At 36.2% G+C, this 14,105-nt stretch overlaps 1 pseudogene; it reads right to left on the bottom strand.

Moving 5' to 3' along the window:
• Positions 1 to 119: 119 nt before the first annotated feature.
• LOC137963266 (pectin acetylesterase 12-like) lies at positions 120 to 8,720 on the bottom strand (annotated as a pseudogene).
• Between the last annotated feature and the right edge of the window lie 5,385 nt (positions 8,721 to 14,105).

Below are 14,105 nucleotides of genomic sequence, written 5' to 3'. Positions count from 1 at the left end.
TAATAGCCAGCTGCTAATTGGGTCTCATATTCTACACCTTTTTGCTTCAAATCTTCTTAATATGAATATGCACCTGAATCGAGTGCAAATAATAGTGAAGAGATCCAATGTTGACTTCTTCACTGAAAGACGAGGTTGTGACAACTTTGGTCACAAGGGTATGCACACTCTATCATCTTCACTTCAGCTCGGTCAAAGTACCAATCACCGACAGCTACAACGATTCTCTGTTGTCAACAAATTTCAGACGTTTGTGTTTCTATGAGAATCTATGAGCAAAATAGTGACAGAGTTTTGAACCAAAACACTATTCCATTCTTTTCTTCCCCAGACTGGTGAATGAAAATTAAAATAGATAAGAGTAAATTGAAACCACACCCATAAACTGAACAGTCTGGCTGTGGCTGCCACTTGACATATCAGCTCTAAGTTTGACAGAGGGAGGGGGAGACAATCCTAATACCTTGTTCCTGATGACAGGTGAATTGTTGGCAAACCATGTGTCCTGCCTCTCTGATTGGCAATGGGCGAAACATGAATTTATGAACAACCCAATTTTGCTTCAACATTGAGAACCCTTTAATAGCTACAAGCATTTTATTCCTAAAATCTGTTTAAGAAGATAACACCAAAGCTTCAAAGGCATTTCGAGGCCAATTATTGACAAAAATGACACTATAGTACAAAGGTGAATAACAGTGAAAGAGAAGTACTCTGGAAGAATTTGATTTGTCCTGGTGTGCACCTTTCATAATTTAACTTGCAAGCATGCCATTCACCATGCAGATCAGCTGATGGTGGACGCAAACTAGCTTGTACCAGAAAAAAAAAAACAAAAAAAAATGAATAAGAAACAATTCAAAACATAAGTAGACATATTCAGTAAATGATCATTCAGAATCTACAAAATTTTACCTGCCAAACATCATATGCAGCATTCAGAAGAAAAATTGGGGTCTTAATATTAGCCACAAAATTTTCAGGGAAGAAACACTGCAACAAAGTTGGAACCACATACATCAATCTCCAGTTTATATGGTTTTATTTGAGAGTAAAAGAAAGAATAAAAAAGAAGGATGAATTTATAGAAGTTGGATACTTATGCAATGTACAAAAGGATGGCAAGAAAGAGTCTATGCATATCAATTCTCATTTATTGTGCTCATTTATGATGATCCTAAAGTATTTGCAGTTACCAAGAAGCAGGCACATAATCAATAGCCTTGGCATAATTTCATTTTTGCCTAGTATTTGATTGAGATAAAAAACTTTAGAACAAAGCATGATCCCACCCCTTGATTTCACTCATGATGACAATAATACAAGAAAAAATGCAGAAAAAAGCAAACCATACGCATCAAGGAACTTCTTGGCATCAACAAGACACTTGACTTTTATTGATCTTGGAAAGAGTTCTTTCAACTCATCAGAATGCATTATGGATGATAAACCTCCAGCATAACAACCAGAAAAAAGAGCCTAGAATGCACCAACCAGATAAAATCACCAAAAACCCAAGATTTTGAGTTAAAGTCCTTACACAAAAGAAGCGATAAAATCATTAGATGAAAGACCAAACCTCCTTAGCATAGCGCATCCCCTTTGACATCAGAGCTTCCATGGCAGCCAACCAAATTCGCTGCTCACGAAAGACAAGCCCAACAGCCTAAATAGAAAAGATGAAATAAATATATATAGGAATTGGTCTAGAGCAAGGATGATTATGGTAGTTTTCACTAGAAACAAGAAAATAAATAGAAACAAATATCCCAAAGTACTTGGTTTACACCTTCACCGCTAAAGGATGCCCCATCACATATAATAGATAAGGGATTGCATGGCCACAAAGAGACGGAGACTGGAGAGAGATGGAAGAGAAGAGAGAGGGAGTAGAGAGATCGGGGGCCGCAGGAAGATGAGGTAGAGGATGCGGGAGTGAAGGCGAAAACATCGAAAATGAAGAGGTCGTGAGAGTGGGTGCAGGAGAGAGGGGGAAAAAATTGATGAGGGTTCGAACCCCGGCGTTTGGTTGATCATGATTGGCAAAAATGGCCAGAAACCAGATTCCATAACTTAAACCGTAAAGATGATTTTTGGATTCATCTTAGTCATCTAGATGACTTGAACTCTGGTATTCCATTGACTAATGTCAGGGGATGAACTGAATAATGTTGTTGAAGTTCAACTCCAACGACACGCAAACGCTCCCCCCCCTTCATAAGTAGATTTCGATAATTCTATTTTATCTTTAGAGGAGCTCATTTGGTCATCTTGCAAAAAACTATTAGAATTTAAGTCAATCACTTTGTGTGTAGTTTTCCTAGAGTAAGCATAAAGGTGATCTGAAAACTGTCAGAATTAGCATCATTTATGCTCAAAATTCAATCTTCTTCATGTCTGAAAGCAATTTTTTGAGCTGATGGGTGAGTTCAATCGAGAAAGAGAATAGGTAAAGTGATTTTTATTACATTAACTGAAATTGCAGAATTTTTTAGCTTGCCTATCTTACTCAGAATTTTTTCTTTCTACAACATTTATCAAAGTGCCCAATTTTATTGATCGCACCCGTTTGTGTTACCCTCTCCATCCTACCAATCCCTTCCCTGGATCCCCTCTCCACCCGTGTTCTGTAGGTCTATTCCACATTCCCTCCAAAAAATAAAAAATAAATAAAACCTTAAGCAAAAATCGAGATATAAAATATTAAAAAGGAGTGCTATGTCGTTCGATTAAAGAATAAAACATTTATCGTCCGTGTCGAAACTGAACATAACTGCATTAATAAAATAAAATAAAATAAATCGTACTTTTTCCTACTCTTCTCTTCTTCCCAAATATTTTGAACCGTTTAAAAAGAAAACAAACTATACATGCAAATATGTTTTGTTGCCCCTAACCGCAACATTACTAGAGAGAAATTAGCTGGTGGCAGAGGAACAATGGGCAAAAAGGGGTGCAACACGAGGACTTCCCAAGAGGTCACCCATCCAAGTACAACTCTCGCCAAAGCGTGCTTAACTTCGGAGTTTTGATGGGTTTTCTTTTAAAACAATCCACACATGTACCAAAATCACTAAAGTCAAGAGCCTCAATGACTCCTTCATTTACTAATCTCTTAATTCTAACAATGGAAATATTACCTAATCTCCTATGCCACAACATAAAGGGTTTCTCAATTATAACACCATGTTTAATGCCAACATTTGTACCATTAAGGGTAGAATTTAGAAGAAGTTTAAATAACCATCATCCAAAATACTTTTTCCAACAAGAATATTGTCTTTATACAAATGAAGGAAATTAGTAAGCAAATTGAAACTGAAACAACAAGATAAAAATCTAGAAACTCAAATAAGGTTTCTTGAAAAGGATGGAACATAAAAAGTCTTTCCAAAGTCTAAAACAAAACCAGAATTAAGGACAAGTCTATAAGTCTCAACTGCCCCCACATATGAACCTATCTTGTTTCCTTAATAGTTGGAACTTTAACTTTTCGTTGGTTTTCGTTGGTTTAAGATGCCATGCATGGTGTTAGCAACATGGATTGTAGTACTAGAATCAATCTACCAAGTGTTATAAGAAATATTAACCATATTAGATTCAAAACATACTAAAGAGATGAGATTACCTTTCTTTCAACCCAATGTTTGAATTTGGGACAAGTCTTCCTTTTATGTTCTTTCTTCTTACAAAAGTAACATTTGATATCTCCCTTATTAACTTAATTACGAGGGGCTTTTCTCTTCTCGTTCTTAAATGGTTTCTTGCCACGAGTCGTCAAATTTGTACTTTCAATCCCCTCTTGATTCAGCCTCCCTTCCTTTTGTACACACATGGTCAGAAGTTCATTAATTGATCATTTCTCCCTATGTGTGTTGTAAGAGATCTTGAACGGTCCGTATTCAGACGAGAGCAAGTAAAGGATGAAGTAAACCAGAAATGACTCGGACATCTCAATCTCCAACAATTTCAGTCTAGCGGTAATGTCCCACATCTGCACGATGTGCTCACGCACACCTTCGGTACCTATAAATTTCATGGAACACATTTTCGTCATCAAGGTGCTTGCTAATTGTTGATTTTTAGGATTCCATGAATTTAACTCATGGAGAAAAGGGAAAGAAACCCATTGGGAGAAAAAAGGAGGAAGAAGGGTTATGGAATCGATTATAACCCTCCCCTTGAAGCTCTATTTATAGATTAATAAAACTAATATATTACAATAATACCCTTGAACTTAGGGTTTAGGGTTTAGGGTTTTAACCCAAGAACTTTAACTTAATTACATCAATGCCATCTCTATGAGATGACCCTTTATTTACAATCCTACCATCAATGTATGTGGGCCTATGGGCCTTCTCCTTGATCTGTGGGTCTTGAGCCCGTCTTCAATATCTCTTAGATGTATGAGTCTTCCTTGATCTTATGGGCTTGGACCCATCTTCTAATACACTTGGATATGTAAGTCTTCCTTGGTCATGTGGGTTTGGGCCTTGTCTTCCAACAGTCCCCCTCAAGCAGGGGGTGAGAGAACAACATGAACTCCTAGCTTGCTGGAAATGATATATAATTTTTTTTTTGTAAAATATGCTTCAATCTTCCATCACTCCCCCTCACGCTGCTGCTCTCGTTCATGAGGCCCAGTTGGTATAATATCAATGGGAGTAAATGACTCCTAGCCGCTAAGACATTGCTCTGAAGTGTCCACCTCCACCACCGTGTCCCTCCACAGGATAATGACGCAAAAGTGGTAAAGTAATATATGATATTAATAGGGGTAAGTACCATAAATACAATAATAAGTTCCTCCGTCAATGACTTCCAACGACAAAAACTTGATATTTTTTACGGGGATGAAGTTCCTCAGTCATGGACTTCCAACCACAAAAATTTTGATATTTTTGACAGGCATGAAGTTCCTCCGTCATGGACTCCCAACCTCAAATAATTTTGATATTTTTGACAGGGATGAAGTTCTTCCGTCATGGACTCCCAAACACAAAAAATTGATATTTTTTACGAGGATGAAGTTCCTCCGTCACGGACTTCCAACCACAAATAAATTTGATACTTTTTACGGGGATGAAGTTTCTCCGTCATGGACTCCCAACCACAAGTAATATTGATATTTTTGACAGGGATAAAGTTCCTCCGTCATTGACTCCTAGCCACAAAAATTTGATATTTTTGACGGGGACATAAATAAATAATGGTATTAGGCTACCTCTTCTTCAAAAATAATGTGTCATCAAAAGAAACACAATAGCAGCAGCTGAAATGGGCTCGAGCCCATTTAACACCACCCAAAATAATCCTTGTAAAATTGACCCATGAAATAATTTAATGCACATATTTGTACCAAATAATATGTTGACTAAGGAATAATCTATAAATTCTTCACAATAAAACTCCAACCAGAGAAAAATTCACCGTCGCGCGAAAATATTTATAAAACTTGGGAATGTATACCGAGGCAAAAAATAAGTGGCCCAGGTTAGTTGACCCGAACTGAGTTGACTCAGTCCAAGTTGGTATGGGTTGACTTGGTCTGGCTGGTGTTGAAACAGTGGTCGGTTGGGAACTCGGTCGCTGGCTTGACTCGGCCTTGCTGGATTGACTCAGACGAGTCCAGGTTGCGCTAACGGGCCATAGCGCTGATAAATTCATGTTTCTTAACTTAGGAAGCGTGAAATATTTGAACAATGAAATATTCGTCTTCCTCCTCAGTTTCTTTGGAGGAAACAGAGCTCGGAGGGAGCTCAGAAGGAAAGTTTCCACCCCTCTTCTTCCTTGACATAGAGTGGAAACTGGGAAAGAAAGTTTCCAACCAGAATTCATCTTCTCCGGCAGCGGTGGGTCATCTTTCCCCACGGCCGAACATAGAACGACCAAAAAAAAATGCAGCAGCAGTACATCTTCTTCCCGAACACCAACACTATGATGGATTCGGTGACGAAGACAACTCGCTGGAAACAGTATTCTGGACGGAGTAAGCGGCTTGTGTAGAGAAGTTTTTTTTTTGCAAGTTGTCGTCGTCTTCAGCCTCCAAAGAAAATTCGACAGCAATAACAGCGGCGGTGACGGGAAGGCTTCGACAGAGGACGATAAGCTGGACTGATGCTTCTTCTCACATTCATGGTGTCATCGTATCCGGTAACGACGACGTGACCTTCGGAAAAACAGACCTTGGCTTAACGGCAATAATTCCGCAACTGAATTATTTCCTCCAGAACGAAAATAATTATGGCGCATGCTTCCAATAGAGTGGCCGTGGCGGGCGGCAGTGACACTGTCGGAGAAGTTAACCGAGACGAGCGGTGAAGTTAAGCGAAGACGACAGCCAGTAGCAGCAGAAACACTACTCGGGAAGACGCCATGGATTTGCTCAAGAGTGAAGACAACATATTATATACCAAGGGTAAGGCAGTTTATCGAGGTGGGAAGCAAATAATACCAGCGGCAGATTAATGAGAGAAAAAAATAGAACTCCAAAGAAAAAAAAAATACCATTAAAATAAACTACGAATTTCACTAACTAAAAAAACAATATGAAAAAGTTAAAAATCAAAGCTTCGATACCATGTTGATTTTCAGGACTCCATGAATTTAGCTCATGGAGAAAAATGGAAAAAAAAACTCAATGGGAGGTGATAGGAGGAAGAAGGGTTATGGAATTGATTATAACCTACCCCCAGAAGCTCTATTTATATATTAATAAAACAACTCTATTATAATAATAGTGCTGAACTTAGGGTTTAGGGTTTAGGGATTTAACTCTGGAACTTTAACTTAATTAGAGATGACTCTTTATTTACCATCCTGCCATCAATATATGTGTGCCTCTGGGCCTTCTCGTTTATCTGTGGGCCTTAAACCCGTCTTCAATATATCTTAGATGCATGGGTTTTCCATGATCTTATGGGTTTGGGCCCATCTTCTAGTACTTGGATATGTGAGTCTTCTTTGGTCGTGTGGGCTTGGTCCCTGTCTACCAACACTAATGTTTTGTCAGAAGTCTCAAATTGATCCTGAATAGTTTGAAGATATTCTTTTGCTTTGGGAAAATCAAGGATGAATCCATGGAGATACTTTTCCCAATGTGACACTTGATAAACATAAAACTTAAGCGATCTAATCGCTCCCAGCGATCAAATGATATTTTTTCAACTTGGGTACTTGATTCCATGGGCCATGGAGGTTCATCCACTCAAAATGCCAAATCAAGGTACCGCATGTTAGAAATTCTACGCCCTAATTCCAAACTAATGAGAGCAATAATAAGAAATGTAGAACAAGGACAAAAAAAAAAGCACGAAAATACACAACAAGGTTTATACGAGTTTGCCTCAAGGTGAGACAACGTCCTGTCTTCCGCCATTGCAATAATCCACTATGAAGATGAAATAACTTACAAAGAGAAATCGCCCTAATAGTGGTGAACTCCCAATTTAAAGAGAAAACTAGGGAAACCACATTACAAGAATGAAATTCCTAAACTGCCCTTAATGAAACAACAGTCAACATATCGTGGATCAGATGGGGACTCCGCTCCCCTTCCAACCCCCATGTCGACCTTACCGCGAAGGTCGATCCGCAACGAACTGAGCGTAAGGCATTAACTAGGCTCCACCACTTGACACTGCACTCCAATGCAAGGAAGATTTTCTCCTTCCAATCATCATAATTATTACCATTCAGAGGAATAATATTGGAGGAATAAAAATTTGGAACAGATAAAGTTTGAAGAACTGCAAAATAAACAACAATGTTTACTAAAGCATGCAATGGAACCAAAAATTGAATATTTACCCACGTAAATAAATTCAAACAAATTAATCGACTTGTGAGTAGGCTTAGATTATAACACAAATGATTTATATCACTTTATGATGGCATTGTAAATTTATCTCTATAAGAATTTTCTAGGCCTATGGGCGACTAATTTTATTTTTTAAATGTTCCTATCAATTTCTAATTAATCACTTAAATATAAAAATTACCACGTGAGGTTAAATTATTAGCGTTCCATGGTTAATCACAAATATTTATGTCATTAACTTTATGTGACTAAACTTAATGTCACTAGACATTTTTCATAATTAAGAATGTTGTGGTTATTACTTAATATTCAAATGTAAACCAAAATATGACATCAAAATAATTGACTAAAATTTATGTCAATTATTAATTTCTTATATTTAGGTCAATCAAAATATGCATAGAAGATTATGTATGTATAAAACCTAAATAAAATTTTCACTTATAAAAATTAATGCATATTAAACATTCATATGTGCATATCCAATTATTTAATCCATATGCACTAAAATGAAAAGGAATGAAAACTTAAATATTATATTTTTCCAGTTATTTATATATGAATTAAGTGTATCCAATGATAAAACTAGGGTTGGATGGGTTGTGAGCACGTTTGGAGCTCTTGCGCGTACAGTGGTGCGGGATAGCCAGAGAGCATGATGTCGTGCTCCTGGCTTTTGCTACGCTCCAACGAGAGCACAGAAAGATGGCGCACACAATACCGGTCTCAACTCTGTTCGGTCGCGCCACTCTCGGCTGAACACAACCAAGCGTCTCGTCCAAACGTTTCATCTGTTCGGGACTCTACTCACCATCCCCACGCCGCCGTCTCCTTCCTCAGGTGCCATCGTCGTCGATGAGCGTCCGACGAGCGCAACATGTCGGTGTATATAGGCTTCCATTACGATGTCTCTCTCTCTCGGTGCTCTGTGACTGCTTCTCTCGACTACGGTTCAATGTGTAAGATGGTTCACAAACCGTCACCTAGACGGTTCACAATCCATCACTTAAGTGACCCATCCGTCATACGGTTTTCCACTGATGGTGGTCACTGGTTACGACCTTTCGGTTACTCGTCGTTTGGTGGTGTCCTTTGATGGAGAGGAGCCTATAAAAGGGGGTATGGTCTGGCAGAGGTATGCATGAACGTTGCCATTGAAGAGCCTCTGTGATAGACGAGACATTCTGTTCACCAGAGAAGATAGCAGAAAAGCTCTTTTCGCCGAAAGTTGACATTCTAAACTATGCAAATGTTGAGTGACATTAAGTTTAGTCACATAAAGATAATGACATAAAAAAATTGTGATTAATCATGGAGATATAATAATTTAAACCCACAGGGTAAATGTTATATTTATGTGATTAATCAGGATGGGAAAGAAATATTTAAAAAAAAATTCTAGTTGCTCTTAGGCCTAGAATATTCTTTTACAAACAAATTTCTAGATCCCATCATAAGGAGACATAAATCACTTATGTGTTATAATCTAAGCCCACAGGAAAGATTATAATGACACGTTGATTTATTTGTTTGGATTATTTATATAGGTAAATATTCAAATTTTGGCTTTATTACAAGCTTTTTAGCTACTTTTTGCAGCTCTTCAAATTTTATTTGTCCCAACCATTGATTCTTCTATTGTACCCCTCAATGGAGAAAATTATATTGAGTGGAAGGAGCAAATTATGTTGTTACTAGGGTGCATGGATATTGACTTAGCACTTAGAGTGGATGAACCTCCAAAACCCACAGAATCTAATACCAAATTATGAAAACATTATTTGAACCTTGGGAACGATCCAATTGATTAACTTTGATGTTTATTAAGTCTCATATTGGGAAGAGTATACGTGAATCTATTCCTGAATGTGCCAAAGCCAAGGAATATCTTCAAGCTATTCAAGAACGGTTTGAGAATTCCGATAAGGCATTAGCAAGCATCCTGATAACCCAAATGTGTTCCTTAGTGTGTTTTGAATCTGATATGACTCATGCTTCTTATAACACTTGGTGGATTGAATCTGGTACTACAATCCATGTTGCCAACACCATGCAGGGTTTCTTGAACCAACGAAAACCGACGCCAAGTGAATGCTTCATCTATTCAGGAAAAGAGATGGGTTCACATGTAGAGGCAGCTGCAACTTTCAGACTTGTCCTAAATACTTTTTGTCTTAGACCTTGAAAGGGCATTTTATGTTCCATCTTTTTCTAGAAACCTTATCTTAGTTTCCAAATTTTTACCCTTTGGATTTAGTTTTAATTCCGTTGGAAATTCCCTTCATTTGTGTAAGGACCATTTTCTTGTTGGAAATGGCATTTTGGAAGAAGGATTGTTCAAACATCTTTTTAACCCTACATTTGATTGTAGTCTTACTACTGTGCATGATATTAATGTTGGAATTAAGAGAAGTGTTATAAATAAGAAATCCTCCATGTTGTGGCATAGGAGTTTAGTTCATATCTCCATTGATAGAATTAAAAGATTAGTTGATGATGGAATCCTTGAGGCTCTTGATTTTACTTATTTTAGTACATGGGTGGATTGCATTAAAGGAAAACAAACCAACAAGTACAAGAAAGGTGCCGGGAGGACTTCTGTGTTCCTAGAAATCATACACACTGATATTTCAGGGCCTTATGATGAGGATAGCCTGGCTCACCGTCTCAAAATGGTGTGGTTGAAAGAAGAAACCGAACATTAATGGACATGGTGAAGAATATGATTAGTAACTCTGGTCTCCCATCAACTTTGTGGAGTGAAGCTCTCAAAACTGCAGTCTATGTACTTAATAGGGTTCCAACCAAGGTGGTTCATAAAACACCATTCGAGTTATGGAAATGTTGGAACCCAAGTTTAAGGCATGTACATGTTTGGGACTGTCCAGTAGAAGTTCGACTTTACAATCCACATGAGACAAAGTTAGACTTTAGAACAATCAGTGGACATTTCATTGGCTAAGTGGAAAAGTCTAAGGGATACATATTTTATTGTCCATCTCATTCGACAAGAATTTTCGAATCTAAGAATGCAAGGTTCTTTGAGAATGATGACATTAGTGGGAGTAGCCAACCTCGAAACGTAGTTTTTGAGGAAAATACAAGTACTTCACCTGCTTCTACAACTTCGGATAGATTGGTTGTTGTTCATAAAAATCATCAGGATTCGATTATTCAAGTACAACCAATAGTTGAAGAACCATCTCATCATGAGGATACTCTTATAAAATCAACTTACTCAACATTCTCAACCTGAAAATGTTGAAGTACAATTAAGAAGATCTTCATGAGTTAGGAAACCTGCAATCTCTTCAGATTATGAAATGTACTTTCAAGAATCTGACATGGACGTTTGTGCTGAAGATGATCCTATTATGTTTTCACTAGCAATGAGCGGAAAAATATCCACATTATGGAATGATGCCATGAAGGAAGAGTTGGATTCAATGGCTAAAAACCAAATTTGGGATCTTATTGAATTGCCTAAACGTGGGAAGGCCATTGGCTGTAAATGAGTTTTCAAAACCAAAAAAAACTCTTTAGGCAATATTGATAGATATAGGGCAAGACTTGTAGCCAAAGGATTTACTCAACAAGAAGGAATTGATTATTACGAAACTTTCTCTCTTGTTTCAAAGAAGGATTCATTTTGGATAATTATGGCATTAGTAGTTCATTTTGATATGGAGTTACATCAAATGGATGTGAAAACGACTTTCCTCAATGGAGACCTAGAAGAAGAGGTTTTACATGAAATAACCTGAAGGTTTCATTTTATGTCAATTGGCTACCACAAATCGTCGTGTAATTGATTATTTTCTTACCAAATTAGTAATTATTCAATCAATAAATGTATTATATACAAATTAATCAACTAGTATTAGTTGCAGTCAAATAGTAAATTATTCTGGTTCTTCATACCAACTCCATTGGAATGTGTTCAATTTTATATTTAAAATGAGTTCAATTAATTAAATAATTAAGTAATTACTACCTATTCAATTAAATAATTGATTAATTATTACGTTCAATAGGTCAATTGGCCAATTTACTACCACAAATCATGAGTTTTTAATTATTTTCTTCCCTAATCAATAATTATTTCATTAGTAAATATATTATTTTAATTAACTAGTATTAGAATTCATCAAATAGTATGTCGTTGTGGTTCTTACAGACTCCATTAATCCTACAAACCAAGTTAATTAGTTAGTTATGTAATAAGAATATGATCACTTAATTAGAGCATTAAGTAATTACTACCTATTCGATTACATATTTGATTAGTTATTACATTAAATAAGTAAATTGGTTTGTTAATTAACACAAATAATAAAGTAATTATTTAATTAATAAATGCATTAATTACCAATTAATTAACTAGTATTAGCTACCATCAATTAGTTTATCATTCTGGTTATTCGCATCGACTCCATTAATCCTACTAAATAAATTAATTGAATCGATTAATTAGTTAATTGTATGACTAAAATGTGTTTAATTAATAAGTTAAGTATGTTATTACTACTTGTTCTATTAAATAATTGATTAGTTATTACATTAAATAGGTCACTTGGCCGATTAATTAGCACAAATCATTGGGTATTTAATTATTTCTTATTTAATTAGTAATTAATTGATTAGAAAATAAATAACTTCATTAATTAATTGCTATTATCTATGATCAAAATAATTATGTATTACATTAAATGGGTTATTTAATTAATCCCGACTCAACCCTTGTCCCAAGCGTGGGTGTGGATGTAGGTGAGATGCGTGGGTGAGCCCCATGGGCAAGGCTTGTATGCGGGTGATTGGTGTGCGTGCATTCAAGCTGTAGAGGATGGCTATCAGTTTCTTTGTCTCGTTTAAAATTTAAAATTTTAACTTGGTTCAATTCAAATGCTCTTGAATTAGACTTTAAGAGCTTATTTAGGCATTTGTGATAATGCCAAGTTTGAATTTAAATAAAGGGGTAAACCTCATACTTAGGTGGGAAGATCATATTGATCCATGTAAGAGGAAGGGATAAGGATTCTTATCCCTAGTTTGCATATATGTAGGCTTTAGGCTTTGTAACCACAAGTGTAAACCATCTTCATTTTGTGCAAAGAAGTTTCCCTTATTTCAAAGCTCTTTTTTTTTGTTCTTTTTAAGTTATTTCTTTTTAAGTTTCCCTTTTTTTGGTTCTTTTTTAAGTTATTTTCAAAGCTCTTTTTTTTGTTCTTTTTAAGTTTTTGAGAGGCTAACTAGCCTTCTTTCATTAGAGTAAGTTAGGCCACATGCTGGGATTCTAAGAGTGTCCTTGAGGTAAGATTGTTATGCTCGAAGGCCATATGAATATGATACTACAAGTAACTCCAACTAATTTTCTGGTTAAATTCCATGGTGCATTCCCCCTTTCTCCATGGTATATCTCCATTGTATTTAATTTGTTATTAAAATTCTAGTAATTTGTTTTGGGTCAATTTTTTAGTCAAACTCTTGTGGTCAACATTTTTAGTCAATTTTGTGCTCCATTGCTTAGTTACTATTCTGGTTAATTTTTTGTTATCATTCTATCTCTTTTGTTCCCTATGCTTGGTGTAAAACAATTGTCGCTTTTGTTAGTCCGCTAGAAATTCTAGAATTTTGGTGTAGGTAATGAAACTTCTTGTATTTTTTTAATTTTATATATTTTTTATCACATCAGAACATTACCTATACTTCCACTACCTGCATAGAGCAAGAGTGCACCCAACAGTCAGAGTGAGTTAAGTGTTTTTATTCACCGAAGTAGTATATTTTTGTGAGCAACCATTAAAATAGTTAATACTCTTTCTTTTTTTCATGCACTAAAATTGGGCTTGTCTGCCTTTGAAATTGAAAGGAGTCTTTTTTCAAGCATAGGCCATTTTCATGCACTAAAATTGGGCTTGTCTGTCATTTATGTTTTTCTGAAGGGACAAATAGCCATATTCTTATACTCGGTCATGAATCACTCTAAATCCGACAAAAGAACAAAAGAGCTTGCATACATATATTCAAGAAGATTCTTATTAATCTATTTACAATACTCATCAGGTCATTAATACAAGTCTTATTATTTACCCTTTTCACTGGAAAACCAAAAAGAATAACTTCCCTCTTTAATATTGAATGCATGGGGGAAGCAGATTCCTAAAGAGGGCACAAGAATTGACATGCAAATTACAACATGCTAGCCACTGCAGTAGCCGCCAGATGCTAACTGGGTCTCATATTCTACACCTTTTTGCTTCAAATCTTCTTGATATGAACATGCACT

This window comes from Aristolochia californica, unplaced genomic scaffold (assembly GCF_029961685.1).
Source record: "Aristolochia californica isolate CCGP_79_NKW_82.1479 unplaced genomic scaffold, dmAriCali1.0.hap1 SCAF_4, whole genome shotgun sequence".
Lineage (NCBI taxonomy): Eukaryota > Viridiplantae > Streptophyta > Magnoliopsida > Piperales > Aristolochiaceae > Aristolochia > Aristolochia californica.
Note: the sequence above shows the minus strand (reverse complement) of the source record. Positions and strands in the feature narration are given on the sequence as shown.